Below are 13,616 nucleotides of genomic sequence, written 5' to 3'. Positions count from 1 at the left end.
AAGTAACCAATTTGTTTGACATTGTACATCGTATCCTTCATTTTATAGAATCACTTTCCTTTTTATTGTTGGTGTAGCTCTGATACACTCATCTCAGTTTTAAGCAATTGGTAGAATATTAGACCAGGGTGTAATGTAAAGTGAGACAATCAGTAGGAGCTATTCATGTGTTGTATTATTTGTTCTTATACTGATAATTCTATAAACCTTTCTATAGCTTTTATAGCTAAAAAATTTTCCCTGTGGAAATATTAGAGCAAAATAAACTTCTAAAAACCATTGAATAAACAAATGATTACAAGTACTGCTTAAGAGACCATGACTGGTGTTCACTGTCTCCTGCAAGAAGCTTTGTGAGGCATAAAAATAGACTGCAAACTGGTAATCACACATATTGTTCATTGTCACAGATCAGCTGAAAACAGTTAAATAAGACTTCATCAAATGATGTCACCCAATTAATATGGAAAAGATTATACAGCCTGCACAACATTACTGAAAAGAGTTTGTTCACTTCAGTCCTCTCCCCCCTTGTCCTCATACAACAAGTGGGGGCATTCTCATCTTATGATCAGAGTGACCTCTCCTTCCTTTTAAACTTTCCCTAATCCATCATTGTCTCCTTGCTGAGGAAGGAGTTCCAAAAGCTAGTATAGTGTATTTACTTTTATGTGCAATTATTGACAGCCTGAAATTTTAATTTCCAAAGGTAAGTACCGGCCAACAATTCTGACTCATAATTTTATTAACTATTTTATTAATTTTGTTTTTATTACATACTACATAAACATGGGTATATTGATTTATGTTTTGTATTAATTAATACATGAAAATAGGTTTACCCCCTCCCACCTGCCTTCCATATCCTAGGTCATCATTTCACTTAGGATTTAAAGAAGGTACATTAGCACATGTGGAAAAATTATAAATATGTATTCCCTTTTTCCTGTCATGTTCAACATGTTCATGGGTCTGCCTCACTTTGGATCTGTTGAACTAACAGTATGTACCAGTTTCTGCTATTTCACTCACCTCATGTTGTTTCGGATGTATCCCCTTACAATCCATCTGTTACAATTCAGTTTTAAGAGAGTGTGGTAAAACTGGTGAAATAAATAGGAATACAAATGCTGCTATGTAGTCCAGTGACTATTTCTTGTCCTACTTCATTCTTTAATGATGATATTATCACAGTGTATTAGTTAAGTGACATTACACATTTCTGCTGTAATGGAGTACTCGTCCAGTTATTTTGTTTTCAGATTTGTGGATTGCCACGATGACACAAACTTTAAACAATTGTAGTGGTCATAGGTAAGGCATGCCACTCTGTTCCATCATAAGCACTAAGAGGTAGTGAACACCTGACAGTGATGATCATTCCCTTTGCTGGTATATGCCAGCACAAGGAAAATTCTGTGCATTTCATCTCGTAGCTTTACAACTTCCAACTCTACAAAGAATACCTTCATGGTGAGCTTCAATGTGTTTTCCCCTTTACAAGGTTACCTCTCAGAAGGAAGAATGAAAGGAGATTAGGATTTAACATTTTGTCAACATTGAGATCATTAGTGATGGACCACAAGCTCGGAATGAGCCAAGGAGGAAATTGGCCATATTCTTTCAAAGGAACCATTACTGTATATGCCTGGAGCAATTTAGAGAAATCACAGAAAACTGAAACAGGTCAACCAGAAGTTAATTTGAGCCGTCATCTTCCCGAATGCAAGTCCAGTGTGCTAAACTCTGCATCACCATGCACGGTGACACCTCTAAGAGACTCCCTAAACTTCATAGGAGAGACATTTGGGCTGTCACAAGCAAAATGGTTTAAAATTATTCTCAAACAGACTTCCTGTTAAAAAGAAATAACTATGGATGAAGAGATGATGGCCTGACCACCATAACTAGTGAGAGCCAACATTTTTATGGAGGCATTTGAGGAAGAAGCCTTGGAGCAGGTGTAAGGTTTACACACTATGGAAGGCTGCAACATTTATCGATCGGAACCTAGACCTCAGGCTACACTACAGAGCACTCTGTCACCACAATCAAGATTTCATGATTTATTATTATTATTATTATTATGTTGTGGTGGTGGTGGGGTGGGGGTGCGGGGGAGGTGGGGGGGGGGGGGGGGGGGTAGCGATATCAAACTCTATCCAAACGTTTACATACTGTACCTTTTTTCCTTTACACAATCAACTACTAAATAACATGAAAAGCTAACTCGAAGATAAAATCTGTAAGCAGTTTATTTATCCCCCAACATCACATTTCCCGAAAGTTTATCACAACAAATCATACTATAAGATACATTTTGGAGATATCTTTAATGTGACATACATTAGCATTGCTGCATGCTTAATGTTTTTGACTGCTTCATTTCTAAACTTCAGACATTTAATGTTCTATGTGGTCAATGTTCGGTATTTATGAGTTCATGGGACAAAACAGTGAGGTTTCCATGATGTCGCAGATCTTTTTCTGTTAATTAGCTGATATGAGCAACACAAGCAACTGCCACGGTAATTTATACACCATATTTGTCTTATTTACTCTTGTTCATTACTGTAACATGCATTTTAAGTGATGTAGCACACACAACTGATCAACTGCATTGTACATTGCTCTGTTAAAATTGTGTGTATACTCTCACCTGGATTTACATGGTTTTTGTTCTTGATTCATGTTTACATTGGGTCTGAGTTCCTCCGCTTTCATACTAAGCACATGTTTGAGAATTTTACTTAATAAATTGCACACTGAATTCATATTGTTTTGTTTTTGAATGCGTGGTATCCTGCTGTTATTCATAACAAAATAACACTCAATAAACTCATGCATAACATACTCACCAAAAGAAACTTGCTAATAATGCAGATCACTCTCAATCAGCAAGCAAGGAGACTAAGTAACAGGACATGTTTCAATGACAGAGGGATAGAAAAACAATCAAAATCACTCAAGAGGAAAGGCCACTGGACCTGATGGGATACCAGTTCGATTTTATGCAGAATACACAAAGGAACTTGCCCCCCTTCTTGCGGCGGTATACCGTAGGTCTCTAGAAGAGTGTAGCGTTCCAAAAGATTGGAAAAGGGCACAGGTCATCCCCGTTTTCAAGACGGGACATCAAACAGATGTGCAGAACTATAGACCTATATCTCTAATGTCGGTCAGTTGTAGAATTTTGGAACACGTATTATGTTAGAGTATAATGACTTTTCTGGAGACTAGCAATCTACTCTGTAGGAATCAGCATGGGTTTCCAAAAAAGATGACCATGTGAAACCCAGCTCGCACTATTAGTCCACGAGACTGAGAGGGCCATAGACATGGGTTCCCAGGTAGATGCCATGTTTCTTGACTTCTGCAAGGCATTCGATACAGTTCCCCACAGTCGTTTAATAAACAAAGTAAGAGCATATGGACTATCAGACCAATTATGTGATTGGAGTGAAGAGTTCCTAGATAACAGAACGCAGCATGTCATTCTCAATGGAGAGAAGTCTTCCAAAGTAAGAGTGATTTCAGGTGTGCCGCAGGGGAGTGTCATACGACTGCTGCTATTCGCATTATATATAAATGACCTTGTGGATGACATCGGAAGTTCACTGAGGCTTTTTGCGGATGATGCTGTAGTATATCAAGAGGTTTTAACAATGGAAAATTGTACTGAAATGCAAGAGGATCTGCAACGAACTGATGCATGGTGCAGTGAATGGCAATTGAATCTCAATGTAGACAAGTGTAATGTGCTGCGAATGCACAGAAAGAAAGCAACAATATAGCAGGCCAGCAACTGGAAGCAGTTAATTCCATAAATTATCTGGGAGTAGGCATTAGGAGTGATTTAAAATGGAATGACCATATGAAATTAATTGTCGGTAAAGCAGATGCTAGACTGAGATTCATTGGAAGAATCCTAAGGAAATGCAGTCCGAAAACAAAGGAAGTAGGTTACAGTAGAGAAGATCCAACGGAGAGCAGCGTGCTTCGTTACAAGATCATAAAGTAATCACGAAAGCATCATGGAGGTGACAGATAAAGTCCCATGGAAGACTCTGTAAGAGAGACACTCACTAGCTCGGTACGGACTTTTGTTGAAGTTTTGAGAACGTACTTTCACCGAGGAGCCAAACAGTATATTGCTCCCTCTACGTATATCTCGCTAAGAGACCATGAGGATAAAATCAGAGTGATTAGTGCCCACATAGAGGCATACCGACAGTCTCGAACAATACGAGACTGGAATAGAAGGGAGAACCGATAGAGATACTCAAGGTACCCTCCGCTACACACCGTGGATGTAGATGTAGATGGTTGGTTGGTTTGTTTGTGGTTTAATGGGTCCAAACTAAGGGTCATCAGTCCCTTTTTCCTCTTGCAAACAAGTATCAGGGTAAAACAATTCCCAAAAGGAGTTGGGGAAAGTAGCAGGGTGTAAAACTGACAGGGAACCACACTGAAAGAGAAAACAAAAGAAGCAAACCAAAAGGGGAAAATGTCACGAAAAGGAAAAGCAGAGGAAAGTAATAAAATCATATAGTAGATGGCCTGGGCAGGCTGATCACAAGAACAAAAAAAGGATGAGCCAGCCACTCTGCAACACACTAAAATCTCAGCCTAAAAGACAAGGCGAGATGAACACACAGAGGGAAAACACGAACACCAAGGCAAACAAAATGAAAAGAAGAAGTGAAGAAGAGGTAAAATGGAGGGAGGGTGGAGGCCTGGGAGAGAAGGGCAGATGCCCACCCTTAGATCTACGATAATCCCCCCCCCATGAATGAAATGTGAAACTAAATCAGCCATTGAGACTTCGTTGCCCAGTACCATAGGTAGGGCGCTGGAAAGCTTAAAAGTCCGCCGCAGAGTGGCTAAAATTGGGCAATCCAACGAGATGTGGATGACAGTTATATGGAAGCCACAGAGACACTGAGATGTATCTTCGCAACGGAGGAGGCAATCGGGTGTCAGCCAAGTACGGCCGATGCGGAGCCGGCAAAGGGCAACAGAGTCCCAGCGAGTGACTTGCATGGCGGCGAGTGACTTGCATGGATGACAGCCACACATTTATTGCCTCCTTAATAACATTATTTGGTGTGATGAGGGTGCACCATTCATTACCGCAGACTGCAAAAATTTTACAGTGGAAGACCTATCGGAGATCAGTCTCCAGCAGGCAGATCTCCACAGTTGGTTTACTGGTAGCCTGTTTGGCCAGACTATCAGAGTGTTCATTGCCTGGTATCCCGACAAGTCCTAGGGTCCAAATGAAGATCACTGCAAGTCCACTACTGCTGAGGATATAAACATACTCCTGGATAGTTATTATCAAAGGATATCTAGGGAAGCACTGGTCAAGAGTTTGTAGACTGCTTAGGAAGTCACTACAGATGCCTAACCGATGTAGGAGTGGATATGCTCAGGAGCGTGATAGATGGCTACCAACTCTGCAGCGAAAACACTGCAGCCATCTGGCAAGGAGCTCTGTTCAGTACATCCAATGAGAGCATAAGCAATGCTGACAAGACTGTCGACCACTGATACATCAGTGTAGACTATTTCTGAGCCCTGGAACTCACTGAGAAGAGAGAAAAATTGCCGGCGGAGGACCTCAGGAGGAACTGAACCTTTTAGGCCTTGCGATAGGTCCATCACAGGAAGGCAGTAGAGGGAAAGTGTCGAGTTCAGTAAGAAGCGACCAGACATGGACTGCAAGAGGATTCCCCATTCTGGGCTGTTGTTGCAGGAGAAGGATCGCCATGTTAGGGAAAAGGAGATGGTAATTTGGATGGCAAGATGAACTATGAATATGGGCAGTATAATTTGCAAGCAGTAGTTTCCACCGGGGCCGCAATGGAGTAACACCAGCTTCCACAAGGAGGCCAATTATTGAGTTCATTCAGAAAGCTATCTTCACAAGCCAAACTCTACAGTAGAGGATAGGGTCCAGCAGATGCAGTGTGGAGGGCAATGCTGAACCATATGCCACGCACTCATAACACTGGGGAACAATTTGTAACTTAATTTCTGTTGACTTCGATTCTTAGGCTGTTTTAGAGGTAAATGGACATGCTGATTCCAAGACTGAAATTAGTTTTTTCCTATCATGTCAAGTTTTGTTTCTAAAGTTGTTGTGCATGCAGTCACGCTTCTGACAGGTAACTTGTTTGTTACAGAGAGCAGTGCTGCACTCTGTTGGTGAACCTTAAACCAGTGATCACTGGACGGGATAGTGATGCCGCACGAAAGGTTTAGATTAATATTGTCTAGACTAATGTGGTCAGTTATGCATGAGAGGCTGCAGTAAACAGGTGTACTTGTCACTCTGATATAGTGAAGCTAGTTTCCAATGCGTAGTGCAAGAATTTGTATTTACACAAGATTAGAAGTATTTACTTCTTATTTATATATAACCAAAAAAGTTTCTTTTTGCCTGCTGCTGGTAGTTCGTGTCATAAGTGCTTAAACAGCCCCGATTCGTTTTGTTATATATGTGGCAGTTTTACCATTCCCAGTCAATGGACAAACATCAGTAATTTTGTCAGGGAAGCCTATTTTACTTATTTTAAAGTAAAAATTGGCAACCAAGATAAATCATGGGCCCCTTACAAAGCAGTGTGTGGAGTGTTTGAGAATGTGGACAAAAGGAACACGTGATAAACTTCCATTTGGAATACCAATGATTTGGCGAGAACCCAAAGACCAATCCAGTGATTGTTACTTTTGTATTGTAAAAACGTCAGGATGTAGATTACCCTAGGTTAAAGCCCGCAATGGGCCCTATGCCACATTCAGCTGAAATTCTACTGCCAGTGTTTCAAGAATTACCCTCTTTGGAAATACAAGAAGATGCGTCAGGCGAAGATCGAAGTGACTGTAGCGACAAAGATTTTAAAGGTGATGATGATTCTGTCCGTAAAGGATTTAATCAGCATGAGTTGAATGACTTGGTATGGGACTTGGGACTATCCAAAAAAGCAACAGAACTTCTAGCATTAAGACTACAAAAAAAAAAACTTGTTAGAAAAGGGAGCTAAAATCACCTACTTCCGATCGAGAGAGAGTGCATTTCTGCAGTTCTTTAAGAGTGCTGGTGGATTTGTGTATTGCCACAGCATACCTGGTTCAATGAAGGAATTGGGAATTTCAGACCATAACACAACCGAATGGAGACTGTTTATAGATAGCTCAGCTCAAAATGTAGCTTGAAGTGTGTTCTCCTCCACAATGAAAAATTATACAGTTCAGTCCCAATAGGCCATTCAGTTTTCTTGCGTGAAAAATATGAAGACATAAAGGTCACTGATATGTTGCAATATAACTTGCACCAATTGATCATCTGTGCTGACCTTAAAATGGTTTCTTTCCTTCTTGGTCAGCAATGCAGATATACCAAGTATCCATGCTATGTGGGACAGCAGAGCTCGTGAGAAGCACTGGGTGCAGTCAAAGTGGCCGTCAAACATAGTAAATCATCCACTTGTCGACAGAAAAAACATCATATTTCCGCCTTTGCATACAAAACTAGGTCAGGTGAAGCAATTTGTTAGAGCTTTGTCAACTGAAGGGGACTGTTTTAAGTATATCATTTCGGTATTTCCTTATTAAAGATGAATGTTTCATAGAAACAATGACCGAACTTGAAAATATGCTCGGCTGGATTTCAAAAGTATTGTCAAGGACTTCTAGGAAATACAAGAGCCCAGAATTACGTCGAAATTGTTCAACAACTCTTAGGGAGCTTTAAAAAGCTTGGGTGTAACATGAGTATCAAACTGCATTTCTTACATAGTCATCTTGCTAACTTTCCAGAAAATCTTGGTGCTGTTAGCGATGAACAGGGTGAGTGATTCCACAAGATTTGAAGGTCATGGAAGCAAGGTATCAAGGTAGATGGGATGTTGGTATGATGGCTGACTACTGTAGGAGCATCAAGCGAGAATGACCCCGGATAGAACACTGTAGGAAAAGTTATAAGCAAAAATTTGTACCGTAATACCTTTGTTTTTATTATTTATATAAACAAAATGTAACTCTGAATATTATAATGACATTTGAATGAATAAAATATTATAATATTCTACTACGTTTGGTTAGTACCCAATTTATTTTCCTTCGTATGCCCAGTTTTGATGACTTTTAAGGTAAAGAGAGAGTATCCTGTAGTTTAAAAACTTGTCATGATAGAGAAAAACTGCAAACAGTTTTGAATTTAGAGACCAAAAATTAGTTAAGAACAAGTCACAGATCTAGGACAACAAAATGGCTGTCCCCCAGTCTAATCAATACAGGAAAGTACGAGGGCTTCGTACAGCTCTAGTAGTGTAGGATGATCAGCACCCCAGTCGGTGTGGCTCAGGCATCAAATAATATTAAGACGTCGCCAACACTTTTCCTTAAGCTGATGAAGACGGGGAAGCCAACACTTTTCCTTAAGCTGACGAAGACAGGGAAGTCGAGTTAAGCAGGCATCAAAGACCAGTCCCAAAAAATGGTAATTCTCAATTTCATCAAGTAGTTGGTTATCGAGGTAAAGTTCTGGATGGGGCTGGACAGTGCGACAATGACAGAAGTGCACTACACAGGTCTTGGCAGCCGAAAACTAAAAGCTGTGAGTGAGCGACCATGACTGCACTTTCCATATGGCTCCCTGCAGCTGGCACTCCGTCGCACCAATAGAAGAGGAGCAGGAGGAAATACAATAATTGTCAGCATGTAGGAGGGGCGATACTAAGGACCCTACTGCTAGTACAAGTCTATTGACTGGAGTTAAAAAGAGTGGAACACTCAGGACAGAGCCCTGTGGGACCCCATTCTATTGTATGGGGTGCATTGTGGGAAGCACCAATGCGAACTCTGCAAGTGCAGAGCAACAAGAAGTTCCGTATAAAAATCAGGAGTGGGCCCCAGAGAACCCACTCATGCCGAGTAGTGAGGATATGGTGTCGCCAAGTGGTATTGTAGGCCATCATCAGGTCAAAAAAGACAGCAATAAAGTGTTATTGCTGGGAAAAGACCGATCAAATGGCACACTCCAGGTGGAACAAGTTATGGATGGTGGAGTAACTTGGTAAAAACCACCCTAGGATGGAACCAGAAGGCCCCGAGACTCAAGGTGCCAACACAACCGCCAGCTCGCAATAAGTTTGAGCAGCTTGCTCAAAACAATGGTGAGGCTGATAGGACAATAGCTACCCACATGTAATGGGTTTTTACTAGGCTTTAGCACTGGAACGATAATGCTTCCCCGCCATTGCAATGGGAATTCACCATCACTCCATGTGCAATTGAAGACAGCAAGGAGGTGATGCTGGTAGTCTGCTGACAGATGTTTAAGCATCAGGGAATGGATGCATTCTGGACCAGCGGATATGTCAAGACAGTTGGCAAGAGCACTGAGAAATTCCCACTCACTGAAGGGAGCATTATATGGCTCACAGTGGTGTGGAGCAAAATATAGCTGTCGTCGTTACATGGTAATTCTCAGATGCAGAGGTGTGAACAAAATGCTCAGCAAGACGGTCTGCAATTACATTTGGGTAGGCAGATACAGCTCCAGGTGGAGAAATTCCTGGTGCACCTGCAAGGATCTGATAGCCGTAAAGGCATCAGAGCTTGGTCCAAACATGAGAAGGAGAGGTTCGTGTTCTAATGGTGAAGAAGTAGCGATCCCAGCACTCTTGCTTCTGTCAATTGATGAGTAGGTGGACCTGGGCATGGAGCCATTTGAAGACAAGGACGTTCTCCAGGGACAGGGGGCATTTATGACATTGGAGGGCCCACCTGTAATCTCTAATGGGCGCAGTGATTTCTTGTGACCACCAAGGCACTGGCTTCCACTGGAGGGGGGGGGGGGGGGCAACCTGAGAAAAAAGGGATTGCCAATTCAGCTGCGGCAACAATAGTAACAGTGACGGTGTGGATCACCTCGATGATGTTGCCACATAACAGAGATTCAATGATGGAAGCACAGGTGAAGGCATCCCAATCAGCTTGGGAAGAGCTCGTCCAGGCAAGCGTCTAAATGAGGTATTCCGGGGTAGGGACAGAAACAGTGGAAAGTGGTCACTACCACACAAGTCGTCGTGAGCTCGCCAGTGGATGGATGGGAGAAGGACAGGACTGCAAACTGAGAGATCAATGGCTGAGTATGTGCCATGTGCTGCACTGATATGTGTGCGGGCACTTGTATTTAGGAGGCCAATGTCAAGTTGAGTCATTAGGTCCTAACATCTTTACCATGGCCAGTAACCCTGGTTCCACTCCACAAAGGGTTATGGGCCTTAAAATCAACAAAAAGTAGAAAAGGTGGGGGCAGTTGGGAAACTAGTGCAGCCAATACATTGGGCGGCGCTTCACCATCTGGAGGGAGGTGCACATTACGGATGATAATTTGCTGCGTTATCATCACCCTTGCAGCCACAGCTTCAAAAACTATCTGAAGGGGCACTGGTTCACTACAAGCAAGAGTTAAGGACATAGATAAAAACTCCACCTGACAGTTTTTATAGTACCCCTGATAGCCATTAAGTGCAGTGGTCAGCATTGCGGGAAACCAGGTTTCTGAAGGGCAATGCAAAAAGTAGGTGTAACACTTAAAGAGTTGTTGCAACTTAGCCAGGTGGGAGAAAAAATTGCCGCAGTTCCATTGGAGAATGATACTTTCTGGAGTCGGGAAAGGCATGCCACTGGTTGAGTGTTCACATCCAGTACCACTGCATCTGAGGTGTCAGCGAGATCTAAGTCTTCAGAGGATGCCTGCATCTCCAACCCATCCTCAGATGTAGAACTGTTAGGGAGTGGTGGTGTAGGGGTCACCGGAGTCTCCTGTTTTCCAACAGATTTCTTCTCCGTTTGTATGCCCTCTTGCCGTTCCTTAGCGGCTTTCTGAGAGGGCTTGTGAGAAGTAGTTTCAGGGAAAGAGGAAGACCGTGAAGCCCTTCAACCAGCAGCTATAGCTTTTTCAGCCACAGGCTGGTGTCCACTTGACTGCACTGGGGACCATGGAAGGTAGAGATCCTAGGAACCACTTCCACATGAGAGGAGCCAGAGAAGGCTGTTGCTTCTCCAGCTGGGGGAGAGGGAACCGATTTCCCCGGCATTTGGGAGGCATTGCTCCCAAAGTAGAAGCTTTGGGAGCAACAGAAAAAGACAGACCCCAGCCATCAGGCTGGGGAATGAGGATGGGTGGCCCTGAGGGACCACTGGAGTAAGCTTAGATGAGTGGCATAATGGTGTCATGGAGGGTGACACTGTCTTAGCACCATCATAAAAGATAGCATTTGAACATTGGAACCTTAAAATTGAGAGCACACTGGTAGAACACCTTTAGGCTGAAACACCAGAGCCTTCAGGCCACCCATAAAAGGAGCTACACACCTCTGCTACATAGAGCTAAACGGCATTGCAAGGAACAGCCTTAAGACTAACTACTGCTTGTTCGAAAAACATACTGGGATATGATGTATCAACAGTTCCAAAAACACTGACTGGCACTATTTGTATCCCTGTGGGAAATACATGAAATGTGGTCTGATAATTTAAAATTTATAATATGTTATTGAGGCCAATGGCCTTGTCACAGTGGTAACATCGATTCCCGTCAGATCAACTAAGTTAAGCGCTGTTGGGCTGGGCTAGCAGTTGGACGGGTGAGTATCCTGTCTGCCGAGCACTGTTGGTAAGCTGGCTGCACTCATCCTTTGTGAGGCAAACTGAGAAGCTACTTGACTGAGAAGTGGCGGCTACGGTCTCGTAAACTGACATACAGCCGGGAGGGCGGTGTGCCCCTCCATATCTGCATCCAGTGATGCCTGTGGGCCGAGGATGACACGACAGCCGGTCAGTACCGTTGGACCTTCATGGCCTGTTCGGACGGAGTTAAGCTAATAAGTTATTGAGAAATTTATTTTTTGGGACAGCTCCACCTCAGAGACTCTAATAACGTGCTCTGTCTGCTTCAGCGAGTGGATTCGTGATTTCCTGTCAGGAAGGTCACAGTTCGTAGTAATAGATGGCAAATCATCGAGTAAAACTGAAGTGATATCAGGTGTTCCCCAGGGAAGCGTCCTGGGACCTCTACTGTTCCTGATCTATATAAATGACCTGGGTGACAATCTGAGCAGTTCTCTTAGACTGTTCGCAGATGATGCTGTAATTTACCGTCTAGTAAAGTCATCCGAAGACCAGTATCAGTTGCAAAGCGATTTAGAAAAGATTGCTGTATGGTATGTCAGGTGGCAGTTGACGCTAAATAACGATAAGTGTGAGATGATCCACATGAGTTCCAAAAGAAATCCGTTGGAATTCGATTACTCGATAAATAGTACAATTCTCAAGGCTGTCAATTCAACTAAGTACCTGGGTGTTAAAATTACGAACAACTTCAGTTGGAAGGACCACATAGATAATATTGTCGGGAAGGCGAGCCAAAGGTTGCGTTTCATTGGCAGGACACTTAGAAGTTGCAACAAGTCCACTAAAGAGACTGCTTACACTACACTCGTTCGTCCTCTGTTAGAATATTGCTGCGCGGTGTGGGATCCTTACCAGGTGGGATTGACGGAGGACATCGAAAGGGTGCAAAAAAGGGCAGCTCATTTTGTATTATCACGTTATAGGGGAGAGAGTGTGGCAGATATGATACACAAGTTGGGATGGAAGTCATTAAAGCATAGACGTTTTTCGTCGCGGTGAGACCTTTTTACGAAATTTCAGTCACCAACTTTCTCTTCCGAATGCAAAAATATTTTGTTGAGCCCAACCTACATAGGTAGGAATGATCATCAAAATAAAATAAGAGAAATCAGAGCTCGAACAGAAAGGTTTAGGTGTTCGTTTTTTCCGCTCGCTGTTCGGGAGTGGAATAGTACATAGATAGTATGATTGTGGTTCGATGAACCCTCTGCCAAGCACTTAAATGTGAATTGCAGAGTAGTGATGTAGATGTAGCGTCAAAAGCTACAAGCCCTCACATTCTACTTTGACATGTAGATGGTATGTTCATAATCTGGCCACACACAAAACACCACATAGAAGATCTTTGGAACACCAAATGTCGGATTATACACCTTCTGTTCCTGAATGTACTTGCCAAGTGAAGTAGACAACATGTGCAGACATTTACTCACAGCAAGAAGGTTCCAAAGAGTGCTACTTCATGGGTGTCAAAATCTACAACCAAGACAGTTTAGCAACAGAACACAGCTTATACAGTGTGCTGTGACTGCCATACACTGTATATCTGGCAGACATCAGCAAAAAGTGAAAGACTACTCCATAAATATAATGACAAGGTCATATTTCAGTTCCTTTAATATCTGACAGCAATTCAGATTCCCAGCGTAGCACTAATATTGATAGGGAGTACACGCCAGACATATTCAGGCTATATATGACAGGAAAAAATTGCATCCCCATGACGCTCCATAGCCACGGCAGCAAAAACGTCATGTGGTACCATTCCCTGATGTGTGTGTCGCTAAGTACCAGAATCCAGCTTGACCCGGTTAGTCTTTGCTAGCCTTCCAAACCTTAGTTATGTGCCATTCAATAATAAGAGTCTTTACCTCACTTGATTTAAATGAGCGATATGGAGTGCTGTC

The 13,616-nt window shown here is 42.6% G+C and overlaps 1 protein-coding gene across 21 annotated transcripts in view; it reads right to left on the bottom strand.

The window, feature by feature from the left end:
- LOC126354434 (tyrosine-protein kinase Src64B) overlaps nucleotides 1-13,616 on the bottom strand; it is a 269,738-nt gene that overhangs the window by 81,704 nt on the left and 174,418 nt on the right. The window lies entirely within an intron of this gene.

The sequence above is a fragment of the Schistocerca gregaria genome, chromosome 3 (assembly GCF_023897955.1).
Source record: "Schistocerca gregaria isolate iqSchGreg1 chromosome 3, iqSchGreg1.2, whole genome shotgun sequence".
NCBI lineage: Eukaryota > Metazoa > Arthropoda > Insecta > Orthoptera > Acrididae > Schistocerca > Schistocerca gregaria.
Note: the sequence above shows the minus strand (reverse complement) of the source record. Positions and strands in the feature narration are given on the sequence as shown.